Here is a 17,562-nt window from a genome sequence, read left to right as displayed (position 1 = left end):
TAGGGAAAATAACTACAACAAAATCTATGAAAATTAAGTTCCCACATTGTAACAAGTTATGATGTGGTGCAACCTGATACACGACAGCAATTTCTCTTTGTTCTCTTACATTTCAGTTTTGTTATGCTACTACTGCATAATCTTATAAAGTCAAAATATAAAAACAAGTTCAGCAAATTTAATATTCTGGTGGAACTCCCTATCCTTTAGCTGAGAACCACCCTCTTTATAATCACTGCAATCTCCAAGCAACGTTGGACAGAGTTTAGTCCTCTCAACTTCTAGTTACTCTGATGCCCTTTTCTTCAGGCTTGCATCCTACTCACACCCAGTCAGGATGCTCCTGTGAAAATAATTCCATGTCTGGCACTGTACCCATTGCTCTTTGCATAGTAACATCTCTTTCTCTCTGTTCAGAAATGTAATTGAAAACAACATATCTGGCAAGGCTATATAATTAATTTAGTGCATGAACTCTATTAAGTACTGTATGTGATATAATTATGTAACATATATAACACAGCAAGTTCTATCCAGTACCTAATGCGGCAAAAGCACAGTTTTTCTCCTCCACCTCCCCATCTGTCATCCAAGAAATAACAGTTCATCATTTCTTCTTTTGGGGCTCTGACTCTTTCACAACAGGACCTAGGTCACCCTTATCAGGGTTGGCTGGTCCTCTCCTAGCTAATCTCACTTTCCTGGGCTCCAAGGGATATTTATAGATTAATAGCCCCCATGAGATTTTTAATTACATGAATTTGCTCCATCATATTTAGCACCCACAGTACCCTGTAAAACAAGTCCAAGGGCTTAATTTCCTTCACAGCATATAAATTTTACCCTGACACCTCAGAGGGGTCAGTCCATGGCTGTTAAGCAATTGGCAATCAGTAACTCAAATGAGAAAGTAAAGTTTACACAGTAGAGTCTGTCCATCCAACAGCCCAGCACCAATACCCGTGACATAAAGCTTGTCTTTTTATAAACTGTAATACATACAGTATGCTTTTTGTAGGTTACTGTCTTATATGTTGATAAGCCCTTTCTTTCATAATAATTAGATAATCCACAAGTATATTCAATTTCCAGTTTCTGTCCATGTCGTGTATTTGAACATCCTCACACCCACATATTCTCATTGTGCAATACCTTGTCCATGCAGAAAACCCACAAATGTCCAGTAGAAGCCTTGGTACATGTCATGGTATGTCCTGATTAACTTAGGCTCAGCTACCTGCTTCCTTTCCTCCCTCACAATTTCCATCATACAGATCAAATCATCTAATCCTTGTACCTCAGTTCTACCTATCAGAGTACAACAACCTTACTTCCTAAACAATCAGTTACCAGTTTGCAATGGCAAGGTACCATTGCAAGAACATGCTAAAACTTGCCCCAGTACTACTGGGGGCATTTACTGTCACATCACTTCTTTAGCCTGAACTTCCTTTCTTCTTTTTTGAGAAGATTATTCCATATCAAGCATCCCACTAGGTGTCTCAGGTTATCAGGGCCACAACCCTGGATCCCTTCACATGGGAGTGGACTGACACAGGCCCCTGCTGAACACAGGTTGCCAAAGTCCTTCATAATCCTCTCTCCTTAAAACCTGCCCATTGCATTCCATCCATTATGCACTTCTCTCCATTACATACCTCTGCATAAAATTAAAGCCATTACAATCAGATGTATTGCATAGTTAAGTTATGAACCATAGAAGCCACTTATAGTGTTTCCAGTAATACTTTGGGTCTCAGAAATGATCATTACTGAAGTTGTCACCTGCCTGTGCCACTCCTTATGAGCTGCTTCTTTTGCAAGCTTATTATTAAAATATCACCAGTTTCTTACTATGCAACAAGTTTATCTTGCTATAACTTTCTACAGCTGGCTTCAGAGACAATGTTTGTCAGAAAAGGCACTGACAGAAGCAGTCTCTTCGTTAGAAAAAAAGAATTTTTATTCATGATCTCTTCAGAAATAAGATCACTTTATATTCTATTCATTCTGGCTCCTCACTGTTTTGGGGATTCTTTTGCTTTAGAGAGGGGGGGTATTGGGAAATTATTTTGGTTTGGACGCATTTACGTTTGGTTCTTACTTTTTAGGCTAATACTCTTCGATATTGCGTTTCATATTTAAATGTTTCATTTGACAATAGTAATAGGAAAACACGGCCAGTTGCGGCTGAGTGAATGCACCTTGAGCTTACTTTCTGTAGTCTGGGCCAGTCACAAATGTTGTTTTCTAACATGGCAATAAGCATGAAGACTGCTTTCCATGCCTAAACTGAAATTTGTTTTGCGCATGCCTTAGTCCCATTACAAGAACTTGTTTACAAACCACTGAGCTTTTGTAATTATTGGGATTTTACTTGGGTTTTTCTGTGAAGCAGTCCTTCCTTTGAGATAACTAGATGCTCAAAAAGAATTTAATTCTCTGCAGCTCAATAGGTGCGGCAGAGGGATCTCTCTCTGTTCTGCTTTAGCATTGCATTTTGAACCACACAGTGTGAAGCAGACTTAATTACCAGCTTACATGCCCTCTTCTTGGATTTCTTTTACAGAAGGAAAAAGGCTGGAGGACAGTTGTCCTTGCAATCCCACAGAAAAAGAAAAAAAAAAGGATAATCTTTTGGTTCACTTTTTGAAAACTAAAGCGTAGTTACTCTTAACTTTTTAGTTTTCTTTTTTCCCCTTGCCAAGATATGGAATTTGTCATAATATGAAAAAACACCTTCAATCATTCCATATATGTCATATTTTATTTAGTTAGTTAGTAAGAAAAAAAAATAATTGACCATTCTTTAAATTTTAAAAAGGAAAAAAAGAAAAAAGTCTAGGACAGTTTTGAAATATTAAGTTATATTGACAGAGATTATAACGACACACTCTTCTTCAGATCCTTAATCCATCGAGGCTATAGCACACACGTAGCTTGATTCCATAATCTATGTACCCATCATGACCATTTCTTACCAAATCTTTACTCCCACCCCCACTTTGTTGTGTCTGTCATGGTTAAGTCTGGTAATGAAACCCAAACCTCAATGGGTATAAGGCACCATTTCCTGCTCTTAGATCCCCTTAGAGGTAATTCTGATCAGAGTGAATTAAAGAGTAATGATCTGTATTATCCCAACGTCTATGCATCAGAAGGGAAAAGCAGAACACAGTAAAAACATGCCAACTATTTGATGTCCAATTTTAACATAGAAACATTTTGCACAGATCTGTTACTCTGTATTAACCGATTCCTTAATTGTGACCACTAATACTGGCCAGACTTCCAGTCACACTGCTAAGTTTGCTTCAATATCACATTATTATTATCCTTCTATTTCTAAGATAATTTTTAATGCTGGATATGGGGTTAGGGATTGAGGGTTGGATTTATGCGCAACAGCAAAATCCTTTACGGGCACATCCTTTTTCAGTTTTTCATGTTCTGACTTAGAGAGACTGCACCTGAGTCTTATTTTCAGTTTGGGATGAAAAAGGAGTTAATTCACTTCTTGTTTTTTAAATTTAATCATTAAATCCATTTACGCTACAAGCATTCCATCATTTGAGACTTTTTTTTTAATAGGTCTTTAATTTTTGCCAATTTTCTAACATCTCTTACTCTGCTTATCTTTGTATATTTAAATCTGCAGAGTCATGTATTGGCTATTGCCATACCCATCAATCTCAGAATTCACAGGGCCCCTGAGAGCATTAGTTATTTATTCCACACAAGCTTGTTTTCAGGTCTTACTGGGAATTATTATCAGTAGTGCTATGATATTCGAGACAATTCCACGGAAGTGGCATAAACACGATATGCCAAGGACGGGGTTGCCTTTATAAACATCCCGAGACTGGCTTGTACACATTTCATAGTCTGAAGAATTTATAATTTTCAATTTTCTTCTGCCAACATGAATTTTCAATGCTGTAGTTATGATAGCACCTTTGAAAGAAAAAAGTGATGGACCATTTACTTTTGGAAGAACACAAAGCACTCAGAACACTCAATGCAAAGGAGATGTGAGAGTGTTTGAGCATGGGAACAAGCTCCTCTGGGAAGTGGTCATGGCCCCAAGCTTATTAGCGCTCAGTAAGCATTTAGACAGGGCTCTTAATACAACAATATGTTGCCCTTTGTGGACTCAGTGATCCTCATGGGTCCCTTACAACTGAGGATATTCTATGAATCTGTGAACATACCACTGCTACTTTGGTCTTTATATGCAAATAAAACAACATAAGCACAGAGTTCACAGTCCATTTCTTGATGACTCATCAGATTACACAAACCAGACAAGGTCAGAAAGAAATAAAAAGAAAAAAACCAACCCACACAGAAAGTTATCAAAAAACATCCCACGTGAATCAGAAAGTCACACCAAAGTGGAAATTACTAGGAGATTTTCTTGAATTACTAAATAGCAAACCTCTAAACAGTTTAGTTAAGCACTGTTCATGGCAGAAGTACCTCAGTGCGTTCGAAAGATGTAATCCTAAGAGGCTATCAACATATGGTGGTGTTTCTGTTGGGTTGTTTGGTTTGGGGATTTTTTTAATCATTTCTTAAGGGTTTTGTTTCCTGTTTCAAACCCAACTCATTATTTTGAAATTCAGTTTATGGACAGGAGCCCAATGAGTAGGCTCAGCTAGGAAGTTTTTTGTCATATCTAAACAGCAAAACCAGACAAAAAATAGCAGTGACAGAAATGTGACATATGACACAAGTACAAGTTGGATCCCATTAAGAATATGATAAAAATAGCTGAATAGCTGACAAAATGTCCTGAGATAGAGGGGAAATAGGTCATCTAGACCCCCTGCACAAAACTAGGTAAACTCAAGAGAAACCTAGGGATAGCAGGGAAAAGATAAAGTTGTCGACTTCTTAGACCCTCTCTTTTCATGTCTAATATTTTTAATTCAGTATTTTCCATAGAAACAAAATCTGAAAATGGGTTTCCTGTTTCCAATCAGTTATGATTATTTTATTATACTATATTTTATTTAAATAAACTATGTGGAGTGAAGCTGGTGTAAAGCCAGTTAAAAATAAAATTCCCAGAGTTGCAAACCTGTAATGTTGTATTTCTCTAATGCAAATTTTGAGATTCATGACTTGGGCTCAGGAAAAAAACAAAACCAAACAACAAATAAACAAAACCACTGTCAGAATTAATATTTTGAAGGCAAAAGAAAGCATTCTTAAATGTTAAAGCATTAGCTTTAACAAACTTCTTAAGCTACTTGAAATTTCTTTTATGACATTCTCTTTAGAGCTACAGACAGAAGCCAAATATATAGCACTGGAGAAAGGGATTACTTAGGAATGACTTGAAACAGTTCAATTTCTATTCATTTAAGAAACACTCAGGGAAGGAATGTGTGAATGTATAAGCATATGGTGGAGAACTATTTAATAGGGGCACTCGCTTATAAAGAGCCTTGAAAAACTTCCTGAAAACTTTTTACCATATTTGAGAAAAAAAAAGAAGAATATTCTGCAGTTTTATAGGCATAGCTCAAAGTCTTCTTGAATACAATTGCTCACCGTCCTTCCAAGGCACAGTTTTCAGTAAATGATCAGTAATAGTAACTACCAGCAACTTTCTGGAAGGCCCAGAGATTCTCTGGAAGCTATTGTGATACTGCCAGAAATTCTAACATTCTGGCAAGAAAACCTAATTAGTAGAGTAGTATTGCAGTAGATCATAGTGCTATAGCTTGATTTGGCCAACAACATAGTGCATGAAGGGAAGAATTCAAAAAGGATCTGGATAGCAGTGAGCAACAACTTTTTGTTTAGATTTCAAAAGGGTAAATGTAGAAATATAAATCTCGTGATTAGTACTCAAGTGGCAATATCATACAGAAAAAGCCATATTTTAATGCTATAACTTAAAAATACCCATATTTTATGAGTAAATATTTTTAAATATAAACATTCCCAATTTTTAGTCCTTAAGCATGTTATAAATATACTTTTATAATTTTAGAATTTGAAAAAATAATTCTCATTATTAATAGGATGGTATATATCTAATGTTCACCAAGCCTTTACACTCATTGCTTTAGAGAGAATTTTAAAAACAGATTATGTAGTCTCTGCCTTGTAACAGTTTCTGCATAATGCCCTTGTTCTGCAGGGAATTTCATTAGCATGTGCCCTGATCTTGTCCTCCAAAACCTCATTGCTTTAGACAAGCATGGATTTAATTGAGAGAAAACCAAGCTGTGACTGTGGCTCAGGTGTGAAGGCTGTTTCCCTCAGCAAATTAAATCCAATGTAATGATCGAGCTTTCTTTTCCTTACTACCCATTTATGAGAGATTTAATACTGCATATTAATTATTATGTTGGGCTGTCTTACTATGATGTTGTTTTTCCCAACATTTTGTGGGTGAGAGATTGATGCACAGATAAAATTGACTGTTTAATGTACTGTGAGGATGATTAACACCTTGAGGATGGATCACAAGGTTATTATAAGCCCCCAGTTTTCATATGACTTCTACTTTAAACCATGGCAATGAATGGTAGCCCCTGCTGATACCACACTGTATTTGGCTGAGCCTTGCACTAGAGGTTTCTGCAAAGGTTTTCTGACTATCTCCTGTCCTCCATGCTGATAGGAAGCCTTAAAGTACCATCTTCCTACGTTCATATCCATTCATATCCAACAACTAATCCCTGTTTTTCAGCAATACCAATCCAAATATTTAGCTGTAAGAGCCTCAAAGGAAACTCAATTTGTGATACCTCCAATCCCAGAATAAACTATACAGATAATAACCAACTGTCCCCCTTCGAAAAACTGAGAAAAGATGAGGCCCACTGAAGATAATGCCCCAGTGGAAAGGATGTGAGAAGCCTGAAAAACAGGGGGACACTTCCTGTATGGAAAATGTTTCAGTAGCACAGAGTCTGGACTGCCAGGCCTGATCTACTCAAGATACGTTTTGCAATCATTAAATGTAAATGAAAGAGGTAAACATCTCTAATATACCATATGATGAGTATATTCCATGCATGCACACATGCACAGACACCCTCCCATCCTCAAATTCATGAATCTAAAAGGTAGAACAGTATTTCTCCCTTCAAATCATGTGGAGTGAAGCAATATAATCTTTCTGCTGGGAATGCAAGCAGTAGTTATGCCTGCATGCAAATCCTGTTGCCATCAAGTTTATGGGCACATAAATTTCCTTTCATAACACTTTTTCATCAAAGATCAATAAGCAGCCAGTAGCAAATCACCAAAAAAAGAATGAATTTATATAATTGGCTCGCTATATTACATCCAGGAAATCATTCTAAAGTTTCCTATACAGAATGCAAAGTCTCAATTCTAAGGAATTTAGTAAATGACAGGAATTTAAGGAAGATCAGCTGTAGTAAATCTACTGAACCTTTTATCTCTGAGGATTGAATACAACACATTATTTATATTTTAAGATCTTCAGTCCATGGACCATATTACTAAGCATGTTAGAGTTAAGCAGATAGAGACGGCTATTAATAGGATTATTATAACTTAAATGGATTTATAGCACTATAAAATAATACCCCAGTATACAGATTTATACTAAAATGGTAAGAAAAAGGAAAATTCATTAACCAGTCTATCCCCATGGAGTCATAGTGTCTAGAAAATTTTACAGTGTAAGGGACTGTGTCAAATGGCAGCTGGAAAAAGCAGCTCCTGTCCTGTGTGCCCACTTAGCATCAACCATTAGTAAATAATAAATAATCAGAAGTGTCAGAAATACTGCTACATGTTTCACACCTTTTATGAAGAAGAATAGGCCTATAAAAAGAGGTGGGACTAAAAAGCACTAAGATCTAGAAAGAGCGGGAATGGCAACTTGGAAAAGCCCCAGGCTGAGTTGCTCCAAGCCAGGCCCTCATAAAACTGTTTGTGCCTTGCCCTGGGTTGCTCAGAGAATAACCCACACTGGGCACAGATGTGCTGTTAAAGATGGAGGCTTAAATGTACCCAGCCAGTTTTAGTGTAAGTCTTCAAGTTCTTTGTTTTGTAGGGTCAATTTAAACTGAAACATATACTTAAAAGTTTACATATTTCTGGTCCAGAAACCTGTAGTAAAATAAAGGTCTTTCAATAGAAACAGGAGGAAATTGAGAATGAAGTGAATCCAAAATAACAAAATATTTTCTCTCCTTAGACAACACTAAGAAGTAAATATAAACTGTATAGTTTTAAGTGCTTGAAATTATAACAAATCTGATCATAACCAGAAAGACCATTAAAAAACTCAAATCCGTTTCTTCCCCATCCCTCTCTTCCAAACTTTTCCACTGCTCTTCCCCGTTGCACTTTTCATACATGCATTTTGTGTTTGCCATTTTTTAACTCAGTCCTTCAGAAACAGGGAAGAAAAAACAAAAAAAAAAGTCTTTGGGCATTTGATTTGCCTCGTTTTTCTCAATTCCCAAAAAGGTGTTTGTACCTTCCTAAGAAGCTTAGCAAGAGCTACAGTTCTGACTGACCTCAGTGAACGCAATCCTCGCTGAATAGAGCTGTTCTTCAAAAAATACCAAACCAAATCAATCCAGAAAAAAGCCCAACACTCCCACAAAGCAAAACAACAACAAAACCTCAACAAGCTAACAAACAAAAATGCATACCACAACTAAGACTCCATTGGCCGTGAGGCAGCAGCAGCCACATGAACCCAGTATTTCTTCATAAAAACTGACTTCGATTACTCAGCCAACACAAGCGGCTCATACACGGCTTTCTAAAGAAAAGAGACCAATTTGCCTTAGCTGAAAATCTGCCTTTATGCTTCAGGCAAACTTGCTATGAGCTCCTTATAAGACAACAGTATTCTCGCATTACAGTGCAGCTTCTCCTCCTCTCAGGTTAATCCCCTAAACTATGCAAAAGGCTGTTTATAGTCCCAGTAACAAGAACAGCACAAAAGTTGGCAGGAGTGACCTTAACCATGCACCTCCATTATTCAGAATTCTCTAGTTTCATTGACATTCAGTCTTGATAGTGCATTGGAATGCATTTTAAACTTTGTGAGAATACTGCAGGGCTTTAGATATATTTTTATATGTGTATCTATAAATACACAAAAAAATCACACACTATATACACAAATGCATACAATACTCTTTTAATGCTCTACATCCTTCAATTAATACTATGTTCTTAAACTTCTTAGAACTTTAACACGGTATTCTGATTGGGAATAATAGAAATTGCAAAGCAAGAGATTACACACTTCCTCTCTGAGATTTCCTGAAAAGCCTCAAATGACTGAACTGAAGGACAGCAAAAGAAACTAAAGACGAGGAAAGCAAGAAAGTCTGTTGAATCAATAATAGACTATTTCACTCAGAAGTACTCTGAAGAGACTGCTCTTAGGTCATAAGCCTAGGCAGGTTTTTGAACACCCTACTCTTCAGAGAATTTAGCCTTTTGGCTTTCCCTGTTCTGTGTAAAAGTTATCTAGCTGCCAAGACTGAGAGATGGTATCTCAATCAATATCTGCTTTAAATATTTCTGGCAGGCACTCTGCTCTGGTTGACAACAACCTAATTTTTTTTTTTTTTGCCAGAATTTTCTAGCTATTGAATGTTTTATAGGCAAAAATATTTATGGAAGGTTAGTATTCTGGTATGAAGCTCATTTTTTAAAACAGTTTCAAACCATTTTTAATAGCATCGAGAAATGACTTAAGAACAACTTACTTTTTCTTTCATCACTGTCAGTAAGAATTAATACCTATTCAAATGCAAGTTTTATTTACATACAAAATGTACTAAACTGTTTTACAATAAATAAAAATAGCATCCTTTTGAGAAATAAAGTATTTTTTTATTATTAACAGCCCAGGACAGATATCAGTCCTTGTTCAGGCTGGCAAAATATAAAATTTAGGCTGGTCTTAAACAACTAAGGATCCAATCTCTCTTTTCCCTAGAGTGGAAGAACACCTCTGTACTTATAAAAGGTAAAGGGAGATATTTAACAAGTTCCTGTAAGCAGTATGGGTTTACTCTTCATCTCAAAAAAGATGGGTGACAACCAAAGTTCATCTAATTCCTCCTGGATTAATCAATGGATGGCCAAGGCCAGTGGTCTTTCTCTAATCCCAGGAACATAACCAGCATCAACATTTTATTGTTTTAAAATCCTTTGCTTATTAAACACATTTCTTTTTAATCTTAACTTTAGGTAGCTGGAAAGCTTTAGGTAATGATTTAGTAAAGCATTTAAATAGGTATCTGAGTCCTAAGATATTCAGTGCAACTGTTTAAACATCCTTAAAATGAAACATATACTTTCCCATTCCAGAATGCTTTCTTGCATTTGTTTTTCAGTGCCCTTTACAGATCAAGTTGCTGGTTTGCAATATTTTCAAGTAATTATATAGCAGTTATCAATGCAGACTAGTTTAATTGGCATTTTCTATGATAATAGCTAATGTGGGATGCTTAAATGTTTACATCTATATATATATATATATATTTTCAATCTATTCTCCCCTTTTTTGTCAATATTGTTTCTGTGTACCATTTTCATGGCAGAGAACTGCTGAGCCACAAGAAACCGATGGGAACAAATAATGACTACAGGAAAAAAAATAAAGGTAAGTGGTTAAAATGGGGCTACTGTAAGCATTTGCAGTTTTAATACAGCTAGTAGCATTTCAAAAATATTTGTCAGTATTTGAAGCCTAGCGCGCTGCCGTCCTGTGCTGTCCAAGGAAAGCAAGCTGCTTTAGGGAGTCTGGGACCAGCCATATATTTTAGGCCACACTCAACCACCTTCTCGAAAAACACCCTTTCTGCAGAATTTCAGCCTTGGTTTAAAAACTTCTGTGACAAAAGTACCTGAGCACAAGTCATTTTTGCATCTTTAAGAAGGAACCAAAGCAGGATGGTTTAAAAAACAATGCTACTACACATGAAGCCACACAGGACCCAGGTTTGGGCTTACTGCACTTCGTTACCACTGAAAATTGCATGTGAGCTCCTTCAGCCTATTTTGGGATTTGTAGGAACAACCAAGATGCACAGGCAGGCGGGATTTCTCCTCCATTATTATAAGCCTGACTTTATCATCCTGTTTAACTGGTACTCTCAGCTAGCGCTTATTGCTCAAATGCATAAGTTTATATCGCCACCAAAGGTTTAGATATCATGCCAGTGGCTAGTTAGTGAAATGAGTGACTACTTTAGTGTTGACAAAAAAAAAAAAAAGATTAAATTACTTAGAACACAGGATTAGATTCACTACTCAGGCATTGATCCCTTTTCTTAGATCAAGAATCACAATTACCCTGCAGCCTCTCCATTGCAGAGGAGAGGCCAACATCTCCACCACGAAAGGACAGTGCTGGTACAGAAGCAGATGGCTTCTGTTTGACCAAGAGAGACATGATTCAGCACCTGTCCCTGGGCAGAAGAAACTCATTTGGCAGAGTGCTGCAGCAGAGCCTTGAACAGACTTGTAAAGCCACCCTCACATCAGAGAGCAGCTCCTCTGCAATGCAGCTGCTCTCCAAGGGTGCAAACTGGTGCCAAACTGCCTAAGGCCAGATTCATAGCTAAGATTCAGTGTGCATTTGTTTGATTTATTTTGTTTCCCATTACTTGCTGCTTTTTTTTTTCCCAGACAGTAACCTTTGATGTTAATAGGAGATGCCTTGTTAAATGTTGTTTAACACTATGAATGCACCCATAGGATCTATTTTGCTTATTTTAAGGTGGTGTTATAAAGCTTCTCAATTAATATCTTGACTATTTTTAAAGAAATAAAAAATAATGCTTTCTTTACTTAATGGATTACAGATGATCTAGTCGGCCCTGGTTCCTGAAATAAGGAAACATTTATAAACATTTTCTACAAATGAGCCACTAATTCCAAGCCTCCAGTCACATGCCTCCAAAATGGAAATGCTTAAAACAAAGACAGAAGTGCAGAAGTATGGTCCCGAAGTACTTGAGGAACCCAGGTTTGGAACTGGATGATCTTTAAGGACCCTTCCAACCCTAAACATTCTATAGATGAGCTTGAGACAGACCATTTCACAAGCTGCTCAGTACCCATTAAGCATGCACAGCATTGCTCATGCAGATGTGACAAGGATTCCTGTCTATAAACAGTGACTGTTGCACATTAGATCACCTGTGGAGGTATACCCTAGCTCTCATTATTGGAGGATATCTATAGTTCTTGTCTAAGTTCACTGGAGGATGTGTCTCCACAAAAAGTGCAAAAGCACTTAGAGTGTCTGCTAATTTTGAGTATATGAAAAATACAGTGTTGCTGCAGGTGTTCACAGGACTCATTCTTCAAGTCTGCTCCCCAGGAAAGGAATAACTGCAGATATAGTTTTTACCCCCTCTCTTTTCTTGCCAACAGCAAAAGCAAATCAGGACACACTTGTCTCAAGCATTTGTCAGAGCTATCTGATATTCTTAAGATGAAACTTAATTTGTTTCAAGATTTTTATGTAGTAACAATAATGGCTATTTTATTATTAATCAACTAAAATAATACTGTAAGTCAAAACAATCTCTAAAAAGTTATCATGGATGTTTTTCCAAGCTAATTGTAGCCATTCAGGAGAAAAAAAAAATAAAAAAGATGACATCATGATGTCATCTTTTGAAAAGATATGGTAAAGTATTTTAGTAACATTTTTATATCAGATGTCAAAATCACATGTAAAAACAGTGGCAGGGAAACCTTATGTTGTGCATTTGAAATCAAACTGCAACAACAGAAGACCTAGGGATTAGATACTCTCATTTCAAGGCTGACTATGAATGAAATCATGACTTTGTTTCTTGCCTGTCAAACACTTTTGTTTCTGTTTTCAATGGTATTTTGGTTTCCTTCGCTTCTTGTTTTCTTTGTCCACAATGTCCATGTTGACTTATTACCTATTCTGTACTCAGTCAGTAAAAGCCTGAATCCACATTGCACTCCAGGATTTTCACTGCCTTCTGTAAGTGCCCCTGGGTTATGTCAGCATTAAACCCAGCATTAAACAAGATGTGAATCTCTTACCTCTGTGAAATACCAAATCCAAACTGTTGTTTTTATTTTTTGTTCATCATATTTTACTGCTGAAAACTAAGATGAAGTCTCTCCCTATCATTCTTCTACTAAAACCACAAGAATGGGATTTTTACAGGTATTACCCAGTAATAATAGCTAACAAAAAAGCAAAACAAAACCAACCCTTTTAAGTAGTGATCTACTTAGAAAGATCAGTCTAAGACCTAAAAATGCAGATGTACACAAGAATATAAAATTCTATGGGATTTCTTGGCAGAGGTCATTTTTCAACCACAACAAAACTGAGGTACCCAAACATCACAAGTTACTTTTCTAAATAAAAAGTTGTAAATAATATGTCTTTCATGTGTCTGTGTGTAAAATAGAGTTAACAGCACTGTTCAGTGTTTGCAAAGGGCCTGAGATTCTGAGAGAAAAAGCTCTCGCCAAGTGCCAGCCAAGACCACACATGCTGCTGAGTAACAGTCACCCACCATTTACTGCACGTTCTTATTTAAAGAGAGAAATGGGACCATAAACTTATTCCATTGACAATCTTCCCCCTTCAATAAGGAACTGCAGAAATGAGGAGCAATATGATTTCTCTTCTCTACAACAACAACAAAAAAAAGAAATCATGAAACAGAAGAGACTATATGTAACTTTCATACAACACAGGCTATTCATGGCATGCACAGACTTTGAGAGTGGTATATGTTATACAGGGATACAGGTTACAAGTGAAGGGGGTCTTTGACTTTAATGGATGGCAGATTATTAGTGGTTAAGCTGGACAACCTAATCTTCAAACCCCAGGTATCAAGAGGAATGAATATTTATTTATCAGAGCTATGTCATCCTCTCAATACTCCTGTTCCTCCTAGTGTTAAAAGGTTCACCATAGGACAAGTTTAGGACATTCCCTTAGGTTAATGAATATCCACAGACAAAAAAATGTGATCATTTTAATGTACGTCTCTGTAGAAAGGACGATATTCTCCATTAGGATAAATCCAGTGAGGTTAAAGCTGTGCCAGAAGGCAATCTGACTCCCAGTGTTTATCTTACTGCAAATCAGAGATAGTGGAGCAGTAAGTTCTGCTCAATTACTGTACTGGCTATATTGTGGCAAATTATTCAACAATGCAATAGAAACTGAGAAGTAATGCACACCACATAATCTGTATGTGGCAGTTTATACTCAAAATGCTTGGAAACATCTACAGAACAAAATTAAAAGTTTTCAAAGATTACAGCTGAAGTCTTGAAAGTACATACTGAAAGTATGTTATGGTTTGCAACGAGTCAAAGCACTGTTTTAGCAAAACCACAAATTATTTATAACAATGGGTAAAGTGTATCATTAATAATAACCACAGTTCCACATCTGGATTGAACTCTTCCAGTCAGAGGATCACAGTGTTTTATTGTCTGTATTCATGGCACAAACCCACTGCCTGCATAAGTGGGCTTCCATTCTGAAAAACACTGAAGAAATAATTGATTGCAAGGCTCATGCTTGTTCTCAATTGTACCAATGGCTTTTGTGCATGACATCAGCCAAGCTGTTAGCTTGCCTGCATTCTCCTGCACGCAGGCTTGTGCTCTTAGCAACTCCTTAAAACATCCCAGAATTTTTGAGTTGTTACAGAGGAAATAATAAATTTAAAAATAATAATGTTAGAAATAATAAATTGGGTAAAGGCAGAACACAGTCTGCCACAGAGAACCCTTAGGCCCTGTGGTGGCCTCCTGACATGTTGAAGCTAAAAGAGGTTTGAACAGAGCTGTTTTATCAACATCATAAGGAAGAAAAGCCAAAAACTATGGAAAAGAAAGAAAAATAATTAGAAATTTTTTGAGATGCAATATACTCCTAATTATTTCTTAGACTTACTTCTCTGAAGTTAGACAAAGTGAAAAGTGTAGAAAAACCATTGTCTTAGTAAAAAAGGCTGGTCCACTGACAGGAAGCAAAATTTCTCCCAGCATTTAATCAAGTGAACTATAATTTGCTGCAAAAGATTCACGCTTCAAACAAAACAGAGAATAATGCAAAATACACCAAAGAGATTTGTAATATTGTATTAACAAATTAATAATAATTTTCTTACTCCCCCAAATGTATTTATGCTTCTAACAGCATAATTACAAAACATGATAACCAGTTCTAAATTAATTCAACAAGGAATGTGAATCTGCATAGCAAGAGCTGCCTCCCAGCCCTTCCAGATCAAACAGATGCAGGGCCAGACATATATGAGAGCCCAGGGAGTTATATTCAAGGGCTCAGCACCCCCAGTTGTGGACAGACAGATTTTCAATATGCCAAGGTCATACTTAGACACTTTCATGATGGCTAGATCCACAAGAAGCAGCTGCCCCCCGCTGCCCTGGCAGTGCCACAGAGATCAGAACTCTGCATGCACACACAACACTGAGCTCTTCAGTTGAATATGGTCACTTTGTTTTGGTGCCTAAACTGGGGATAAGCTTTTGAAGGAAGTTTGGCTCACATTGTGTATAATGACTTTTCTTTTAAAAATCTGGTCCATAGAGCATTCTTTGGATTTCTGATAAGAACCTCCTTTCTCATCTAAATCCAGACAGACCAAGCGGGTGACCTGCTGTGCATAGTTACATGGAAGCTGAAAGCTTATTGCTCTATCTGAAGTGTGTACTGGCCAGGAATTCTAACTCTAAATGAATACAAGTTGTAGTTTTTCCTCTTCAGTTTATTTGTAAAATTCTCAGGTCTCCCTGTCCTTCTAGAAGGGGTTATGTGGCACTACAGTAACACCTGACAGCCTTTACAAATGAGCTCTGTGATATCATATTACTGCATTACTATCACTAACAAAGACTTCAACTGATATTGGGTCCTAACACACTAATTGTAGCACACATAACATTGAGACAGGCTCACATGCACAAAGATTCATTAGTAAGGTCCATAGCTAATGGCATACATTGTCTCTAATGGTTAAAGTCATTTTGGTGAGAAAAAAAGTACAACAAAAGGACAAAGAAAAAGAGAAATTGCATCTCTGTCCAGTAGCCAGCTGGGGGGATGTGAGTATCCTATCCTGGGCATTCAATGCAGCAGGTTGTCTCCCACAGTAGCTATCTAATTTTTGTTAGGACCTGATCAAACTCTCAACAGGTTGCTCCTGCTTATGATGCTGCTTGCACTGACAGGAGCAGGCATTAATCAGGGCCAGGTGCTGCCCAGCAGCAAGTTTGTAACCTTTACACATGTGTACCATCGGGTCACCTGCTGCAAACCAAGAACTATCACCAACCGTCAGAGAAAAGAGGTGGGCAGGGAGAGACAAATCTCTTTGCTCATAGTGATCACTTCTCATGAGAATTGTACACTGTGTAGACATACCTGAAGTGTCATTCAGAGCAAAGATTAGGCAAAATGGACCATTTGCTCATCTCTTCCCTGTACCAGAAGCTATGGAAAAGGCAACATTGAATGGCTATCACTTGTATCATGAGAGTAAATAGTGTGTAATAATATTTATAATAATCTTCATCGAGAAATTTACCTTTTTGGAATAACTGTGTATAAATTTAAGGATCTGTAACAAAGAATAAAAATCACTGATTCTCAGAGAATGCTTTACTCAGTTATTTGCTGTGAAACCACAGGAACTTCAGATGAGTCCAATGGGTAATTCACTGCAGAAAAAGATGCTGAGCTCTCTGGGGCACACACATGCACACATTTAGAGAGGGCAGGGAAAACCAGGTACCACTTGAAAAATATGTGAAACAGGCACCTGTTTCTGATTTTTATGGAAATAGTGCTTGACTTGCAGGAAAGCCAGCTTGTCAGAGCTTAAAACAAGGGGTCTGTACTCCCTGGCTTCGAAAGACAGCCCCATCCAAGGAGTTTACAGGGGAGTTGCTGTGTTTGTACAGTACCTGGCTACAACAGAGTGCAAGTCAATAACGTGCTCCTCAGCAATGCTGAAAAAAGGAGAGTACCTTCCTCTGTCATGTCACAGAGTATGTCATGACGTACTTTCCTCACTCCTCCACTCGTCTCCTGAGAGTGGTAAAACTCAGAGATTAAACACTCCCACTCTCCTGTTAAGGATGTTTTAAGTTTTAATTTTTGAACAGACTGTTACTGTTTCTCCTTCCTCGTTGCTCCCTGAGTAGCTATGAAAGGCTCTTGTGGACATCCACATCCTTACAGGAGAACAGCGCCCCGGCCACCAGCTTCCTTCAAGAGCTTCTGCATTTGTCCTGCTGAACAAGACAGGTAAAGCCAACCCCCCTGGTTCTCCAAGACAGCCAGAGGTCAAGAGCTGGAGCCCGCTGACTGGGTTAAACCCTACAGGCACAAAGACACTGGCATTAAGCCAGAGGCAGGCATTCACTAGGAAGGAGCAGTTATTTCTCACCTCGGTAAGGAAGCATTGGTTCAGGAACAGCTTACTTCTGAGGACATTCCCTGCAAATCCCTAAAGCCCTTATCTTAAACTCTTGGCCCCT

This window comes from Manacus vitellinus, unplaced genomic scaffold (assembly GCF_001715985.3).
Source record: "Manacus vitellinus isolate BGI_N305 unplaced genomic scaffold, ASM171598v3 scaffold_56_pilon, whole genome shotgun sequence".
NCBI lineage: Eukaryota > Metazoa > Chordata > Aves > Passeriformes > Pipridae > Manacus > Manacus vitellinus.
This window is presented reverse-complemented; position numbering follows the sequence as displayed.